This window comes from Equus caballus, chromosome 3 (genome assembly GCF_041296265.1).
Source record: "Equus caballus isolate H_3958 breed thoroughbred chromosome 3, TB-T2T, whole genome shotgun sequence".
NCBI lineage: Eukaryota > Metazoa > Chordata > Mammalia > Perissodactyla > Equidae > Equus > Equus caballus.
This window is the reverse complement of record NC_091686.1, coordinates 32938587-32955538: the sequence shown is the minus strand read 5'-3', so window position 1 is coordinate 32955538 and position 16952 is coordinate 32938587. Positions and strand designations below refer to the sequence as shown.

The 16952-nt window shown below is 55.0% G+C and overlaps 1 long non-coding RNA gene across 1 annotated transcript; it reads left to right on the top strand.

Annotated features, from left to right (window-relative positions):
- The first annotated feature begins 3380 nt into the window (after nucleotides 1-3380).
- On the top strand, nucleotides 3381-16083 carry LOC138923399 (uncharacterized). Its single transcript, XR_011436950.1, has 3 exons — nucleotides 3381-4390; nucleotides 4497-4704; nucleotides 12980-16083. It is a non-coding gene; the product is annotated as an uncharacterized lncRNA (long non-coding RNA).
- Nucleotides 16084-16952: the final 869 nt, after the last annotated feature.

The window sequence follows — 16952 nt, the reverse complement described above, 5'->3', positions numbered from 1 at the left end:
ATTATTCACCTTCCAGGTAAGTAATTACTGTCTATGTCTAGTGGAGAAAAAAAGATAAAATATTTATAAATACGAATTTTCCTCTCAACAAGGCAAGGTACGTCTTTGTCACCTGTATAAAATACTAGCATGAAGGTCACCCTGTTTTTGTCCTCTCAAGTAAAAAGTGAAGCATTTCACCTCACGCGCAAACACATGCAATGGTGTCATTCTTATTTGGGACCTGAGCAGTAAACAGTTTAAGACATTTCAAAGATAGGAAATTAAGTGTTCGTCTAGATAAAGCGCCCTGCTCTTAAACGTTGCAAAATGGGGGGCCGGCCCGATGGCGCAGCGGTTAAGTTCACACATTCTGCTTCGGCGGGCCGGGGTTCGCCATTTTGGATCCCAGGTGTGGACATGGCACCGCTTGGCAAGCCATGCTGTGGCAGCATTCCACATAGAAAGTGGAGGAAGATGGGCATGGATGTTAGCTCAGGGCCAGCCTTCCTCAGCAAAAAGAGGAGAATTGGCAGCAGATGTCAGCTCAGGGCTAATCTTCGTAAAAAAAAAAAAGAAAAGTTGCAAAATGGCCACTAATATTTTCAGTTTCCATTCTGGTTCCATCATGCCAAGGCTTTTTTATATATTTTTTTTGAAGCTATTAAAGATTTTATTGTTCCTTTTTCTCCCCAAAGCCCCCCAGTACATAGCTGTGTATTCCCAATTGTGGGTCCTTCTAGCTGTAGCACGTGGGATGCTGCCCCAGCATGGCTGGATGAGCGGTGCCATGTCCGCGCCCAGGACCTGAACCGGCGAAACCCCGGGCCACGGAAGTGGAGCACGCGAACTTAACCACTCAGCCACAGGACCAGCCCCCCCGAGGCATTTTGAATGCTGGTCCTTCCCTGTGGCTAGCTGGAGAAGCTCTGCCCCAGGCCTCCGCTCTGTGGGAGGGGTAGAAATTTGGTCTGAGTCATTCAACACAGCAGGCTGCCTGCCAGACAGTGCAAAAGAATCACCTGGGAGCTTATTTAAAATGCTGCTCCCCAGGCCCACTGGCAGGACCGTCCAGGCCAGGGCCCAGACTGTGACCTTGGACGCTTCCACCTGTAATTTGGCTTCAGCCTGCCCAGCCCTGCGCCTGGGAGCCTCTGACTTCACGCACCATCCACTGCTTTGCCAGCCATTGCTTCCGTGGTTCTCTGGCTGAACCGTCCACTCACAGGCTCCCGTCTTCAACATCAGCTGCAGCAAAGGAATGCTTCACAGAGAAGGTAGCATGTGGGCTGGCCCGTAAGGACTTGCTAGGGTTGGAACATGCAGAGCGAGGGATGGGACTGGAGAAAAAGCACAGATGTAGGAAAGTGTACGGAACGTTGGGGCGGGCTGTAAAGAGAAGCCCAGTCTGCAAAAAATAGGTTGGCAAATACATGTCCCCCTCCACTCTTCCTCGCCCATAGCAGACCTTGCTAATCAATTGCTGCACTCTTGCAATGAGCCCCGAGGCAGCCTCATAATCCCTATGATCCCAGACCGTTCCAGACGCACAACCACAGCCAATCACAGTTGGTCCATGAAATGCCACCTCAGGGCTGGTGGGTAGACTAAGAGAGGAGGGGGACGGGGGAACATACGTTCAGGGCAGCATCGCAGCAGGCACTGAATCCAGTGCTGAGGACTGGAACTGGTCCTCACGGCTCTGAGGGTTGTGAGCAGAGGACCTGACGTGTTCAAAGCTGAGCTGCAGAGATCACAAGGAGCCACGTGGGTTCTTTCGGAGTTTGCAGAAGATGGAGCCAAGGAAGTGATGGGTCTGAACAGAGACTTTGAACATGACAGAAAGTGTCGAAAGCAAGAGAAAGCACGGAGATGAAATAGTCAGAGATTCGTAACGCTCGATCAGTTTGGGGAGAGAGGGAGAAGAAGCTAGCAATGACTTTGAGGTTCGGAACCTCGGCAACCAGGGGACATGTTGGTGCCATTAACAAGAATCAAGAGGACCAGAGGAGCAGCGGAAAAGGAAAGGGAGATGCTGAGTTCAGTTTGGGGATTCTTAAGTCATGCAGCCAGAAGACCACGCCAGTGGAAATTTCTAGCGGACGTAGAAACTGTGTGTGGCCAAAGGAGAGAGAGGTCAAGCTAGAAGGAGCCAATGAGCAAAGAAGTGACAAATATAACCCTCAACATCTGTGGCGCCCAACGTGAAACATCAGCTCTGAGAAAGACCCCTGGCTTGTGGCCTCTGCCAGTCCCTGCGGTGGAAACACGCCCACCATGGCAGATTTCATGCTGCACCATGACGTCACGGAAAGGGGACTTAGGGGATAATGCTCACAGTAGGCTCTCTCCAGCCCGGACGGCTGGCTCCGGGCACCTCGGCCTTCCAGCTTCAGGATGCGATGACGACGCTGGCTTCTCCACCCTCACACCCCACACCCACAAATGACTTTCTGGTTTCCCCCTGCCTGAAGGGAAGGCGGGCTTGGTTTCTTTGAAGACCATGCAAGTTGGTTTCACAGAAGATGGTGCCGCATCCCAGTTTCTACCTGCTGGCCACAGCGGGGCGAGATCTGAGAGGTGGTGGCTCGGTGGCTGCTGTGGCTTCGTGTGGGAGGCCTGCGGTGGCCTGTGACTTGAAATGAGATTGATGGGGCTCAGCCAGTTCCCTCTGAAGATGCATCACCTCTCCTGACACAGCCCTGCCCTGGGCATGGCCCTGGCTCCGGGGGTGCTCTGCAGGACCCCCAGGGAGACGTGGGGAGCCCAGCCTCTCAGGATCGCGAGCAGAGGAGGAGGGAAGCCCGCCTGGCTGGCAGCTCCAGGCGGGAGGCAGCTGAGGACCACATTTACTCCAGAAGGCGCCCTAGGCCTGCGCCGGGGGGAGGGGGCGGAGCAGCTATGGGCCTAAGTACATTAGAAGTGGAGCTGAGATTATATACGGAGGTGTAAACAATTTTAAAATGAGGAAATTAAGGCTCAGAGAGAAGTGACATGTTCAGGACCCCACAAGGATCGGGTGGGAGCTGGGACTTGAGCTAATTCTCAGTGACATTCCTCCTTCCTCCTTCTGATTTCCTCCTCCTCCTCCCCCCCCCCCCCCCGCCGCCGCTCCCACTCACCCATCCACCCACCCTTCTCTGCTTCCTCCCGATATTTAGTGAACACTTACTTTCTACCGACGTCCTGACAGTGGTAAAAAGGCAGGTGTTTCTGCTCTCTGGGGCAGGAGGCCCACTTCCAGGGGCATCAGGACCCTCTTTTCTACTGCATTTTAAAGTAGAGATATAATAACCCTAACATAAAATTCACCGTTTCAAGTGTGCGATTCTGTGGTTTTTAGCCTATTCACAATGTTGGCGTGTTTTAAGAGACTGCAAGGGTTCCGTTTCGGGCTCTGCCACTCCTAGTTTCAAAGCCCTGGCAAGTTCCCTAGCCTTTCCGTGCCTCAGTTTCCCCATAAGTCAAGTGGAGATGATGACGGCTGCACCGCAGAGAGCTAACGCTGGATTCAATGGAAAGCACAGTGAAACACAGAGGGTGTTCTCAAGTGTGTCTGTCACCATTATCTCCTAAATGGTGGGCCCTGGGCCACGTGTGGGGCAAGAGAAACGAACATTCCAGAAACTGCCTTCCAGAGACTCGCAGCCTCGGAGGGGAGCTCGCTGAGAATTGCAGGAGAGAGAAAAAACAGGAAGAGCCCTTCCTCAGGAGCCACTAGTACAGGGCACAGGCATCAGATGCGAACGTTCGGGCAGAGTGAATAATCCATCTTCTGACTCAAGCCCCGTGCTCTTTTTCTGGCTTTCACCCCACCCTCTATTTTTCCCACTTCTAAAGTGAGGTGTTTACGTGCTTGAAGGGGGCAGGCGGTGGGTACGCAGCCTCCTGGGCAGGAAATTGAGAACAGTGGCTTGCTTGCCATTTCACGGGGCAGGGAGATTTGGGGGCATGTGGCTCAGTTCGTCCTTCCAAACCCCAGCCCTCCTTCTTTGGCCTCCATGGAATCGACAGTGCTGGGGTGTGTGTTCCGCCAGGACTCCGACACAACCCGCTGCAGGGAGCCGGGTGCCACGGCTGACCCCCAGGAAAGCTCCTGGCATCTCCAAAGCTCAGTGCCTGCAGGACGACGCTCAGACTCCTGGCTCAGGCTGGACCCAGGAGCCGCACCAACCCGGTTCCCCCTGCCTGGTTCCTGACACAGACTTTCCACCCCAGACCATTGGCTGTTGAGCATTTCCCAGAATGCACGTGGCGGGGCTGCTGTCCTTATTTTGTCTTTTTTTTGTCTCTGTACCCCAGATGCTTCTCTAGCACATAGTAGGTCCCCTTCAATGTTTGTTGAGTGAATAAATAGACCAGAGGCCTGTAGCTTCCACTTGCCGAATCCTGGAAGGAATAAAATCCAAAGGTGAGTGTGTGCATGTGAGTGTGCGTGTGTGTTTTCAATAAGCTGCAAGTAGAAACAAAATGATAAAAATTCAGTCCCCCAGTGCAAACTGGAACTGACCCTCCAGCCTTCTCAGACTAATGACCCAGAACAAAACTGGAACGTCAGCGTGTTCTCCGGCCGGAGTCAACGCTTCCGTTTGACTCTGCTTGGTGAGAATGGTCACCACGTTTCCACCAAAGACCAGATGTACGTTCTGCTCCACCTGCAGCAACCTTCTGACTCTGTCCAGGGAGGCCCAGTGGAGAGGGGATCGCCGTGTTCCAGGACCTCAGGTATGTCAGCCTCGGCCCCCGGGAAAGTACGTGAGTGGCAGGCAATGTGGGAGGCCAGAGGCCAGTCCTTCCCCGTATGAGAAGCGAGAGCCCTCTGCAGCTGGCGGGTGGCATTTGATTACACCTAGCCCTGCTGTGCACATGCACACCTGGCCGGGTGTCAGCTTCCTCACCTGTCTGGGTCAGCAGAGCGATGTAGGGCCCTCCTTGGGAGGAAGGTCCATGAACTGCTAAATGGCTATGCACGTGACCGGAGAGCGTCAGGAAGTGCCTGCGGAATGAGCCTTTGACGCCCCCGGCATTGATGACAGCGAGGACGAGGGACATTTTGTGACTGAGGATGACATTTTCCCTCTGTGACATCAATTCCAAAAGGTTAGGAATGTGCCCAGAACATCCCCTGGAGAGTTCGCGACAGGCCGGTCACCCGTGAATTCGTGATGCTAGATGCAGGCAGACCTGGTCTGAACTCCAGCGCTGCCACCTGTGTCCCACGTGATCGTGAGCACGTGACGTGGCCTCCCCAGTGGGTTTGCCACTTATTACGCACAGGACCTTGGACAAGAGGTCGTTTAGCCAAGAGGACCTCGTATCTCTCCAAGTCCAAGGTACCCATACGTGACACAGAGAGAGGCATAGTTATCACGGGGTGGCCGCGAGCATCTCAGAGGCGGCTCAGTAAGTCTCGGCCCAGGCCTGGCTCACAGGGAGCCGTCAGTCAGCAGAGATGGTAACTCTGCTTATCTCTATCTCCCCGGGTGCCACATTGAGGAATGGAGAGCCAGCGTCAGGAAGGTGGCCTTTGACCCCAGGAGTCTCGGTGCAAAGCCGGGCTCTTTGCTAACTGTGTGGGAAGTGTGGTGGGTCCCTCTCAAGCGAAACCTTTATTTTCCTCCTCCATAAAATGGGAACCGTAACAGCACCCATCACCTAGGTTTCGGGGAGCTCAAAGGAGATAAGTGGGTGACGTTTTAGCACAGTGCCCGGGGCTGGTGCCTTCAATGCTGTCCATCACAGAACCCAGGCCAAGGAGCGGCTCCCATGCATGTGCGCTCAAGCCTAAGGAGTGACCCCCCACCCCCCCATTCTGAAATTACAGGCAGTGTTCATTTCCGACCCTCCTGCCTGCAGGGACGGCTGAAGCCATCTCCTCATGAAAGAGCACCTTAAACGGGTAAACGCTTAAAACCTGCAAATGACTGTCCAAGGCCAAGAGCCCTCCCAAAATGGTACATAATGCAGCCTTTGAGGAAAAGGCGAAGGTCCAGAATCTTTGCCTAATGAAAGCTGTGGCGTCTGGGCACAAACTTTATTTCTGAGCTTCCTGACAGACAGAGCAAAAAGGGAAGGTGACAAGCTCTCAGTTGATAAAGAGAGAACCCCTGATTCAGCGGGCAGACTCATTTCTCCCGTGGACTTCACTCTGGGAGAAATCTACCAGGGGCTTCCGTATAAGTGACATCGGAAAGCGTAAGGGTGACACCTGTGAGACTCGATCGGCCAACGGGGGACAGAAGGACAGATGGACAGATGGGAGAAGTCAGGGGCACATACACAGCATAGCGATATAATTTAGTATCCAGACCAGGGCATTTTTGAGTGTGGAAGGGGGTACCATTTATAATTATAGTGAAACATCAGACAACCAACAAACAAACCAGGACTGCCTCGTGCACGTGGGGACCATGCTTCAACGGCCATAACTTCCGTCATCCATGATACGTGTCAAGGGCATAACGTTCTACATGAGAGACCTGGAAAGACCAGACTGGCAAAGTCGACCCTTTTTTAGTGATTTAATCTAACGGTAATAACTAATATTTGTAAGATGCTTACTCATCAAGGAACGGGGCCAGCTTGGAAGAGCAGCGAGTGCTCTGGCTCTGCAGCCAAAGACGCCAAGTTGCAACGAGATGATGTCCATAAGCCCCTGTGACAGCACCCACACCAGCCGAGGGTCCCCTTGTCACTGCTTCTGTTGTCATCACCTTGAAGATAATCTTTTGCAAAACATTGAGGTTCAGAGAGATTCAGAGGAGTGCCCGAGGTCACACAGCCTGTGATGGGGCTAGGGTTGCATTTGAAGTATGGAGGTTCAGACCCCAAATTCTGCCATGCCGCTAAGCTTAGAAAACTGCAAGCAGGTAGAAAAACCTCATTACGGTCATTTTAACCCCCAGGGGACATTTGATCCTATGTGGGGACATTCTTAGTTGTCACAACGAGGGTAGGGAGAGAGAGTGCAACTGGCGTCTAGAGGGTGGAGGCCGGGGATGCTGCCCAACAGCCTACAGTGAGCAGGACACCCCGCCCCCGAGCAGGCTCTGGCCCCAGCTGTCAGGAGAGCCAAGATGGAAGAGCCCTGGTCCAGAGGAATGGGTGTGAACAAGCCTTGTCCTGATGCTTATTCTGAGACTGTGACACACACGCCTACAAGATCCATCAGGATCAGTACACGGTTCCGTCTGATGCATAGATTAGCCTGGAAAAGGCAAGAGGACCCCTTGGGTCCCTGGTGCTTGGTCAGCCCAGGTTTCTTGAGCAGCCCCTGGGAATCCCATCAGCCTTCCTCCCCCAGGCCAGTCGGTTTCTTAACTGCCTGAGGCCAAGGGCACCTTCTTGGGATTCCCCCCCAAAACCCTGCAGCCTCCTGGGGAAGATTTATCTGAAATCACTCTCTCCCTGATGTCAGCTCGGAAGCCGAGGGGATCGGCTTGGAGGGAAAACCCAGGGACGCTGAGCGCCGGTCTGAGCTGGCCAGCTGCCCCCACCTGGCCCCAGGCCCCAAAACCCCAAGACCCCAGAGGTCGCAGCTCTGTTCCCACCACGGGGCTGCCTAGCTCAGGACAATCTCACTTCACCTTTTCAAGCCTCAGAAGGGGACAGGAAAAGGTGCGGGCTCTGGCATCCAGTAGACCCGTGATCAGACCCCAGCCCAGCCACTCAACCTCAGACCACACATTCACCTCTCAGGGCCTCGCTTTCCTCTCTGCAGGATGGAGATAATAATAGTGCTTGGTTAAAGTGGGACTTAAGGAGGTAATAACATCAAGGACTCAGGGGCTGGCCCCGTGGCCGAGTGGTTAAGTTCAGTGCTCTGCTTCAGCAGCCCGGGGTTCATGGGTTCAGATCCCGGCCACAGACCTACGCACTGCTCATCAAGCCAGGCTGTGGTGGTGTCTCAAGTACAAAATAGAGGAAGATTGCCACAGATGTTAGCTCAGCGACAATCTTCCTCAACAACAGCAAAAAAAAAATGGACTCGGCACACTGCAAGTCCTCAACACACGCTGATCATTATGCCCCCTGTCACCACCCAGCCCTAAGCCCCCCAGACCCTTGCCAACCTCGGTACTGACTGTCTTTGGGTCCAGCTAGTTGGGCACCAACACTCTCCCCTTCTCCCACCTGCTCTCAGCCAAGATAGAATCGGCTTGAGTTAGGGGAGGGGGTCAAGTTGGGCTCGTTCCCATGGTATCATCCTCTGACACCCCCAGTTTGGTCTCCCGCACCTGAGCGGCAAGTTCTGTCTCCTGGGGACTCTTCACAGGAGTGCGGGCTATGTCCCACCCACCATCATCTGGTAGGTCTGCACTGATAGCAGCACACAACTTTTCTGTGAGGTTTCCCACACATGAGCCTCAGGGCTAGGCAAGCACTGACCTGCCAGAGTCTTCCTCTCCTTCAGTGAATTTTTGGAGACCCAGCTCACAAACTGTCTCTCTCTCCTCCCAATTCCATCTATCATTCAAGATGAATTCCACACAGATGGGGATAACCTGTCCGATTTTTCTCAGACAAGAGTTTACTGTGTTCCCTTTCTGCTGTGGCTGCCAGGAAGCTCAGAGCTGAGCTTTGTGCTCAGCGTCTTAATTTCTTCATCTCGCTGACCTTCTTCTCCATTCTGCTTTAATAACCCACAGGGCCCTTCTCTCTCTCCAGAATCCCTAACTCAGAGGTCCTCAGACTTCAGATCGCAGTTTCTTCTTCTTGTGTGTAGGTCAAATGCTTGCACAAGCCCTGCTCCTCAGCCCCAGTGGGGCCACCCGTCCCCTGGGCCCTGCGTCTCTCTCCCATCACCCTTCCCACTTCGCTTCCTTCTGTATCCAGCCGAAGTTCCATGATTTATAATTCCAATCCCACTCTTGAAAACACTCTGAACCCCCAGCGTTCCGAGGGGACTGGGAATGACTCTCTTCACCCAGGGCCATCAGAGCTGCTCTCATAACCTGAATATTTTTTCTAATTTAATGACGATCCGAGGAGGAAAAAAAAATGACATGAGCCCCCCACCCCTTCCTCCGGAAAAATAATAAGATGAGAAATAACCCTTTCTCTTTGAAGAGTGGCCGGCAGCTTGGAGCAGCGCAGTGAGAGCCAGCGAGACCAAAGGCGAGAGCAGAGCTTCAGAGAGCTCGTTTTTCCCTTTTCATCGTTCACGTTGGCCTCTGCTCCCTGGAGAGAGAAGAATGCTCCAGTGAGAGTCACTGTGATCGTTTACTTTGCCTACAGATGTTTTTAAAATCCTTTATGTCTTTTGGTTGTTCTAAGATGTTTGAGAGCATCCGGGTGAGTACATCCGTCACAAGATGTTAGAGAGAGATGCACTGTTTTCAGCCGGTGTCTCTTGATGTAAGGGACCCGCAGTGGGCTCCCTGAGCCTTCCTTGAGCCTGTCCCACCCTCGAAGCCTGGACAGCCTCTGCTTGTGCTCACAGGGTGACGAGAGGCGTCTCCCACCCTGGGCCCCCCGTGGAATGTTTTCATGAAATAATTAGTGTACTTTTGATGTTTGTTTGTTTTAGTTTTCCTAAAAACCCAAATGCAGTGTGACTCTTTCTTGCTATTGGGCTGTGATCTGCCCCACAAAATGAGAGAGAAAGACAAGGTGAAGATGGGACACAGCGATGTGCACACCGGGGGGCCTCAGGCATCATTTTATCGACCCCTCCTCTTAGAAATGGGGAAACCGAGGCCCAAAGGACCCAGAAGTGACAGAGCCAAAAAGAAACCCAGTAGTTCTTAATCTCGAGTCTGCGGATGTGAATTGATATTAGAGGGACTCCGAGCTCCCATGTCCAACAGGCCTTGCTTCCATCCTCTCTCCACCGCCCCCCCACCGGCACGGCTCCCAGTGGCCTGGTCAGGGTTCCCATCCTGCTCGGCTCAGACTCCCCGGGCCGTCCGTTTCATTTCTCTCTGCAACATCTCACCCACCGTGTAAAATTAGCTCAGCCATGAGTTTCAGGAACGAATACCTGCAGCCCCTCCAGTGACAAGAAAAAGAAACCAGAGGGGACTTTCCTCCTTTCCTGCCAGCCAGGCTGGGCCCCCCTCAGCGATGCAGAGGTGCAGGAGAGAGCCTGGGGAGCCCGCCGGAAGACCCTGCAGTCCCCGGGGCCCCCGCACATCACCTAGGATGCTCGGGAGGCGGAAGAAAGATGCTGGGCCTTTTTCCATCTCATTGCCCCCCCACCCTGAGCAAACAGTCACCATACTGAATGCATAGGCTGCTGGTCCTGGGCGTTCCCGTAACACCCATTGCTGCCTAGAGGTGTCCTGCACACCTGAGTTCTTGTTGCAGTGTGATGGGGTACAGGCAGGTACTCAGCGGATTTTCACACACGGGGCACCTGTGCAACAGCAGTGGGGAAAGAAATGGCACCACTTTAGCCCCCCGGAACCCCCCTTGAGCCCCTCCCACTCACGACCTGCCCCCAAGGGTAACCCCTATCCTGGCTTCCAAGAATGTAGATCCGTCTTGCCTGGTTTTGGACTCTGTGTAAATGGAATCACTGTTCGTGTCTGGTTCCTTTCACTGACTGTTATCTGAAGTCGTGCCCGTCGTCACGTGTAGCTGTCGATCATTCATTGTCAGCGCTCTCCTCTCTATTCTGCAAATACACCACGGTTAGGTTACATGCTCTGACATTCCTATTTTTGCAGGTTAAAAAAAAAAAGCAGGACGAACTCTATATGACTCCACTCATAGGTGGAAGTTAGTATATTGATAAGGAGATCGGATCGGTGGTTACCAGGGAAAAGGGGGGGTGGGGGGAGGGCACAAAGGGGGAAGTGGTGTACCCCCAACATGACTAACAAAAATGTACAACTGAAATCTCACAAGGTTGTAATCTATCATAACATTAATAAAAAAAAAAAAAAAGCAGTGAAACAATTGGCAATTTCATAGGATTCCCCTAGCACTTGTCCATGCATTTTATTTCTGGTAAATACGTGGGATTGCACTGGACTCTCATTCTGGTTTTTTTATCATCTTGCCTTTTGTGTTTACATTCACCCATGCTGCTGCCTTGGTCTGAATGGCTGCACAGCCCTGCTCAGGGCACGTGCTCCCATCGCTGGCGGGCCTTGGACGGCTCCTATGCTCCCCACATACAAAACCTCCTCATTCAGGTCCCCTGATGGGCTCGATGGGAATTTCTGGGGGACGTATGTCCGGGAGTGGAATTGTGGGGTCATTTGTGCATTCTGGGGAGGCCACCTTTTTTAAAATTAGCCAGCACACTGATATCTGGAGGGTGTCCAGCAGCCCCAACGGCGGCATGGGGACCAAGTGGCGAGCTTCAGAAGTAGAGAGCCAGAGGGAGGGGCGCCATGAGCAGCCAGCAGGGGGTGCTGCTTCCCTTGGGATCCTCCAGGCCCAAGGGTCCCAGGAGGTTGGAGAGGCCACCAATGGCTGCTGCTCCAGCTGCCCCCGTGGTTCCTCAGTGACCCCAGAGAACACCTGGGAACACCTGGCCTGAGCCCCAGGGGTCGCCCATTGACGGGTGGAGGTGGAGGTCCATGAGTGGGCTCGGCAGGAAGGGGTCCTCACATCTCCATGCACCCAGACGTCCTCCTCTGCCGTCACTTGGCCATGAGGAAAAGCGAGCAGAAGGCGACAAGAGACCCTCGGGGCCCATCCCAGCACCCCAGGAGTCAGAGGAACCCCCCCCCCCAAGAACCCCAGCTCCCAGCCAGCAGCCTCCAAGCATTTTTGCTGCGGCCTGACCCTCTCTACAGCCTTGCCTTGTGTGGCATCTGGACTTTGAATTGCAAGGCTAAGAAAGAAAGTAGAAATGAAAGAGAAAGTCGAACAAATATCGACAGCAGGGGCCCACGGCAAAGGGCCCCCTGGTCGGGGACAGCTGTCCCCGAGTCCCCATGATAAGCGCTGAAGTCGTCTGAACCTTGGGCTCGAATCTCAAGCCTTGATGGCAGCCCTGACCTTAGAGACCGGGAGACATGCTTGTCTTCGCTCCCTCTCCCCTGACGACCAAGTGCCCCTCGTTCGCTCATGTGTTCATTCGTTCACTCCGCATTGACCGGGTGTCTACTGCGTGCAGGGTGTTAGCACGGGGGACCGAGGGGCGACAGGCCAGAGCCTCGCAGGGCGGGGCAAGCCTGCCGGGTTCACAGAGAGCCTCGACTGCAGACTTCTGGAGGCATCCACACGCACAGTCATGGGCCCTGGAGGAAGATGGCCACCACGGAGCACACACTGCTGTTCGCTTCAGCAGCTCCGCTTTGGCATTTCTTCATTTTAAAAAAGAAGCCAAGAGTGTCAACCACACTGGAAGTGGCCCGCGCCTCTTTGGGCTTCCGACAGGCCCGGCCACGACATGGGGGCCCCTCCAGGCAGGCTGCTCTCTCCCACGCCGTGTTCTTCAAGCGACTGTTCTTATTAAACTAACGTTGGGGGCCTGTCTACCATCACAGGAGCCACCAGCACGTGCACAGTGCTTCTGTCCTGAGGGCTCCACGTTTGTCAGCGGGTCAGGAGCCCCATTTCAGAGGTCAGGAGGGTGGGGCACAGAGAGGTTGGGAAACTGTTTTGAGGCCACCAGAAAACTGGTGCAGAGTGGGGGCCGGCCCAGGCCGTCAGGGTTCGCAGCACCTGTCACCTCTATGCTCTGCTGCTAGACACACAAGAGGGGCCAGGCCAGGGTGCCATCCACACCCATCTGCCTCACGGATAAGTAGGCACCTGGAGTGCGGGAGAAGGTTCTAGAAAACAAAGATTTCCTCCAGCAGGCTTCACCGCGGCTCCTGGGACGGCCACACTCTGAGGTTTTATGGCTCCTCAGAGCCCGGAGCAGGACAGCATTCCCAGGAAATGCGGCGACTTGACTCGAGCTCCATATCTGGTTGTAAATACGTGTTTGACTTTCTTTTTCACTTTCTTTTTGTTTTGGGGGTTTTTTTTAATCCCCACCCTGTGTTGTTGTTTTTTTCGTTTTCCCTCCAACTGTGTGTTTTCCTGTGCTTTCCAGGTTTTCTGCCTCAAGCCCGTGTTACATCTAGAATGAGAAGAAAAGCTACTTTATGTTAGAAGATAAATAAATAAATGTTTACTGTCTCTAAGCCACGGGTCAAGGGAAAAAGAACTTGCTGGAGGAATTCAGGCGAACGGTCAGTATCATCCGATTGTGTAATTTTCTCAGCGTGTTTTCTAGGCAGACGTGGCCTCAAAGAAAATTCTTTGAAAACGTTCCTCTGGTTCAGAGTGAAGACGTGATCCAGTCTGACACTGTGGTGGGGACGGCTGGAGCGCCCGCAGGCGGACTGCAGATGGGGACGCTGAGACCCAGGGTGGGTAGGTGTGGTTCCCGAGGCCACACAGCTGTGGCTCACTCTCACCAGGACCCGGACCAGAGCGGATCACGGAGCTGCCATGGAAGGCGGCAAAGACACGGCGGGCGAGGGCGGCCTGGCCGGGGGCGCGAGGCCCAGCCCCATCTCTCCAAGGGCGTGTTAAGGAGCACGTGAGCCGCGTTCGCCCGGCTGTGCCCTGGCAATTGAGAAACGACCCTAAAGCGAAAGTCCCTCCGTTTCAAGGAATAAGGTTTTCTTTCAACCCTGTCAGTCATGCTGCTGCTAAGAGCAGATGGCGCTCATGAAAGTCACTTCCTCTCTCCCGGTCTCAGTTTCCCCATCTGCAAAATGAGAAGATCAATCAACATAATAACAATAACTCACATTTACCAAGGGCTGGTTATCTGCCCATACAAGAGGTTTATCCAGACTCATTTAATCCTCTCAGGGGCACTATACAGATGGGTAAACTGAGGCAGCATGGTTAAGTAATCCACCAGAATGACATGGTGACTATGAGCAAGCTGACCCGGTGACAGGCTTTGAACCCAGGGCCTCTGACGCCAGAACCTGGGACCTGATTTCCACACCATCTGCTTCTGGAGGGTCTTAGCAGCTTTACTGACTCCACACTGCGCTCCAGATGTCACCTCCACAATCAGAAAGAAGTGGATCTTAGGACACGTCCAGCGTGAGCTGGGACGAGCGTGGGCACCTCTTCCCTGCCCAGGGCAGAGCGTATGCGGGGTCGTGCCAAGAGTCTGCAGTTGATTTCCTACAAACATTTGGGGCAAACTGGCTTCCTCAACATTCAAGAGGGCGGAAGAGGAGACAGAGGGCTCAGTAGATGAGCCAGGAGCATGATCCATCCTCGGGGCTGAGCACGTGAGCCTCGATTTCCCCATCTGCAGAATGGGGGCATGAGACTGGCCAAAGGTATCAATTCCTGGCTGAAGCAGAGCCGGAACACCTTCACCCCTCCTCTGAGAAGGTGACAGTCACAGCTACACGCGGGGACACTTACTGCCTGCCAGCATGGTGCCAAGAATGTCACAGAGCTTTACTCCTCACAGCTGTCCAGTGAGCTGGAGGCTGTTACTACCCCCATGTGCCTAACAGGGAAACCAAGGTACCGGGAAGATGGGCAGTTCCTGTGGCTAGAAAGTCAGGAGGGCTGGAAGATGAGCCCCAAAGTGGGGCTCCAGGCCCTGGGCTCGGGGCCACCACACCACAGACCTCTCCAAGCCAGAGCCACTCTCACGTATGGTATGCCAGGAGCTGGGGCCACCTGTGTCATGCACCCCATCATGCATGTGACAGTTGCCTCACAGCCCCGGAAGGACGATGGCGAGGGTCCAGAGAAATGAGGACTGGCTCTTTCTTCCCAGGTGCAGAGGGGCGAGACCCTGCGGGTGACAGGACCACGCTCCCACCCGGCTGCCAGCACCCCCTGTGGCCCCACTCTGTGTGGGAGGGGCTGTGATGGGGCAGCAGAAAATGAACTCTGAACAGCTGCGCAGCAAGACACCAGGAAGGAACACAGTTTGCTCTGCTGTCCTTCCATCGGGCCAGGCGCCCTGGCCAGCGAGGCGCGGGACACTGGAGGGGCGGGCGCCTCCTGGACAGTCCAGGCCTCGCTTCGGCCCCACCTGGACCTGCCCGCAGACGATTCTGAGCTCCTCCCGGAGGTGAAGGCCTCAGCGAGATGCCCTGGAGCGTCCAGGAGGGACAGGACTCCAGAGACAGTGACAAATATTTCAATCCCACTTCCGCAACTCAGCTGGGGTCCTTGGAGCCTCACTCCCGAGACGGCTCACCATCCACAAGTGCTGTCAGCATCTGAGCCTCGGGCCTGGTGGCCAAGACCGTCTCCGGCCTCGAGGGGGGAGGACTTCCTGCAAAGTCGTTGAGGTGTTTAGAAGCCCCACGGGTCCACCACGCAGGCCAAATGTGAGCGAGAGGAAGCGGCCGCCTTGCTGAGGCCACACCGGCCTGAGTGGCTCCGGCTGTTCCTCTCCCACAAGGCCGTGGAGTGGAGTGTCAGGGCCTCGGCCCTGGGTCTGGGCTGTCTCTCTCTTTGCCACATCGCTGTGTGGCCTTGGGAAAGTGACTCCATCTCTCTGGACTCTAGTTCTGCTCCATACAATGGGGCTAAAAGGAGCTTTTATCTCATCGACTCGTGGGTCACACGGACCAGTGCTCTGAAGTGCTTAGAACAGGGCCTGGCACATAGTAAGAGCTCAATACATTAGTTATTCTGTCTGTCCGCCCCAGGCCGCAGCAGCCCAGGAGCCATGTAGGGGCCCAGCTGAGGGCTTTTCTGACTGTCCTTGGAGAAGATGCCACCCAGGGGGCAGCCTGGGTCCCCAGACCTCTAGGAGGGCTGTGGGAGCCACTCACTGGCCTACACACTGGCACATGAGGCCACATGTCACACACGCGCACATCCATACACAGTCACATGCACAGACATACTGCCATGTGTGCACATGTCTACATGCACACGCAGGCTCACACAGGCAGACGCACACACAGGCGCACACAGGCACGGTGCATCCACATGCATACACAGGCACATGCACACACAGGCACACACAGTCACAGTGCATCCACATGCATACACAGGCACATGCACACACAGGTACACACAGGCACACACAGCCACATGCACACACATGCACACGGCAGCTGCCTCTGGTCTCCCCTCCTCCCACAGGAGCAGGGCAGGGCGGGCGGGCGGGTGGTGGGGACGGGGCTGGGGCAGAGCCCTGTTGCTCAATGCCAGGCCCGCGCCGAGTCTCAACGGTCAGGGACCCGGCTGTCGGAGCCCGCGAGGCCTCGAAATCCGGCCTCTGCGGGCCGTGGGCTTTTAATATTTTTAGAGAAGTTGGGTTTCTGCCAAGTTCCTCTGCTTCAGATTCTTCCTGGAGCTGGTGGGTTCCCGCCCCCCCGAGGTCCCAGGCCCGGCGTCCGCAGGCCCGGCAGCGCCTCTGGGGGCTTCACAGAATCACAGAGGCCACCGCAGCTGCCAAGTCATGCTCCGAGCCCCACACGGAGGTGCCCGGCCCACAGGGGCACTCGCCCAGGCCACCCCGTGTCCCCCCAGCTCAGAGCGGGGGCTCCAGGAGACACTTCCTCTCGGCCCTCTGCCCCTCCGCTTCTTTTTTCCTTTTGTCGTCCCCCGGCCTTTTTCAAGGGGAAGATTGGCCCCGCTGTGTGCTGAGGAGTACACTGGTCTCGCCCCTCGTGAGAGGCAGCACCTCCTTCCCGGGGGGACACAGGCCGGTGCACTGCCTTCGAGCCCCCTGGCTTGTTTCCCTTGCTTTGTTCTGTCTGCCCAGACACATGCAAAAGTCACTTTTCCGATATCCTGCTCACTCGTAATCCAGAAGTCAGCTTGCAGCCTGGCTGAGCACCGGGCGGGGCCAGCGCTGGGCGCAGCCAAAACAAAGCCCTCCAGTCGGAGTCCCAGCCCAGCATCCACCCGGCAGCAGAGGGACGCAAAGACGTGGGAACAGGGGCAGCGAGGGCGGGGGCCGTGGCTTGGGGGTCGGCCCTGGTACATTTGACACAGGGTGACCGTGGCCTCACAGTGAGTCTGCCCTTATTCTGAAAGGGGTGGGATTCAGGTTTTAAAGTCACTCTGTTATC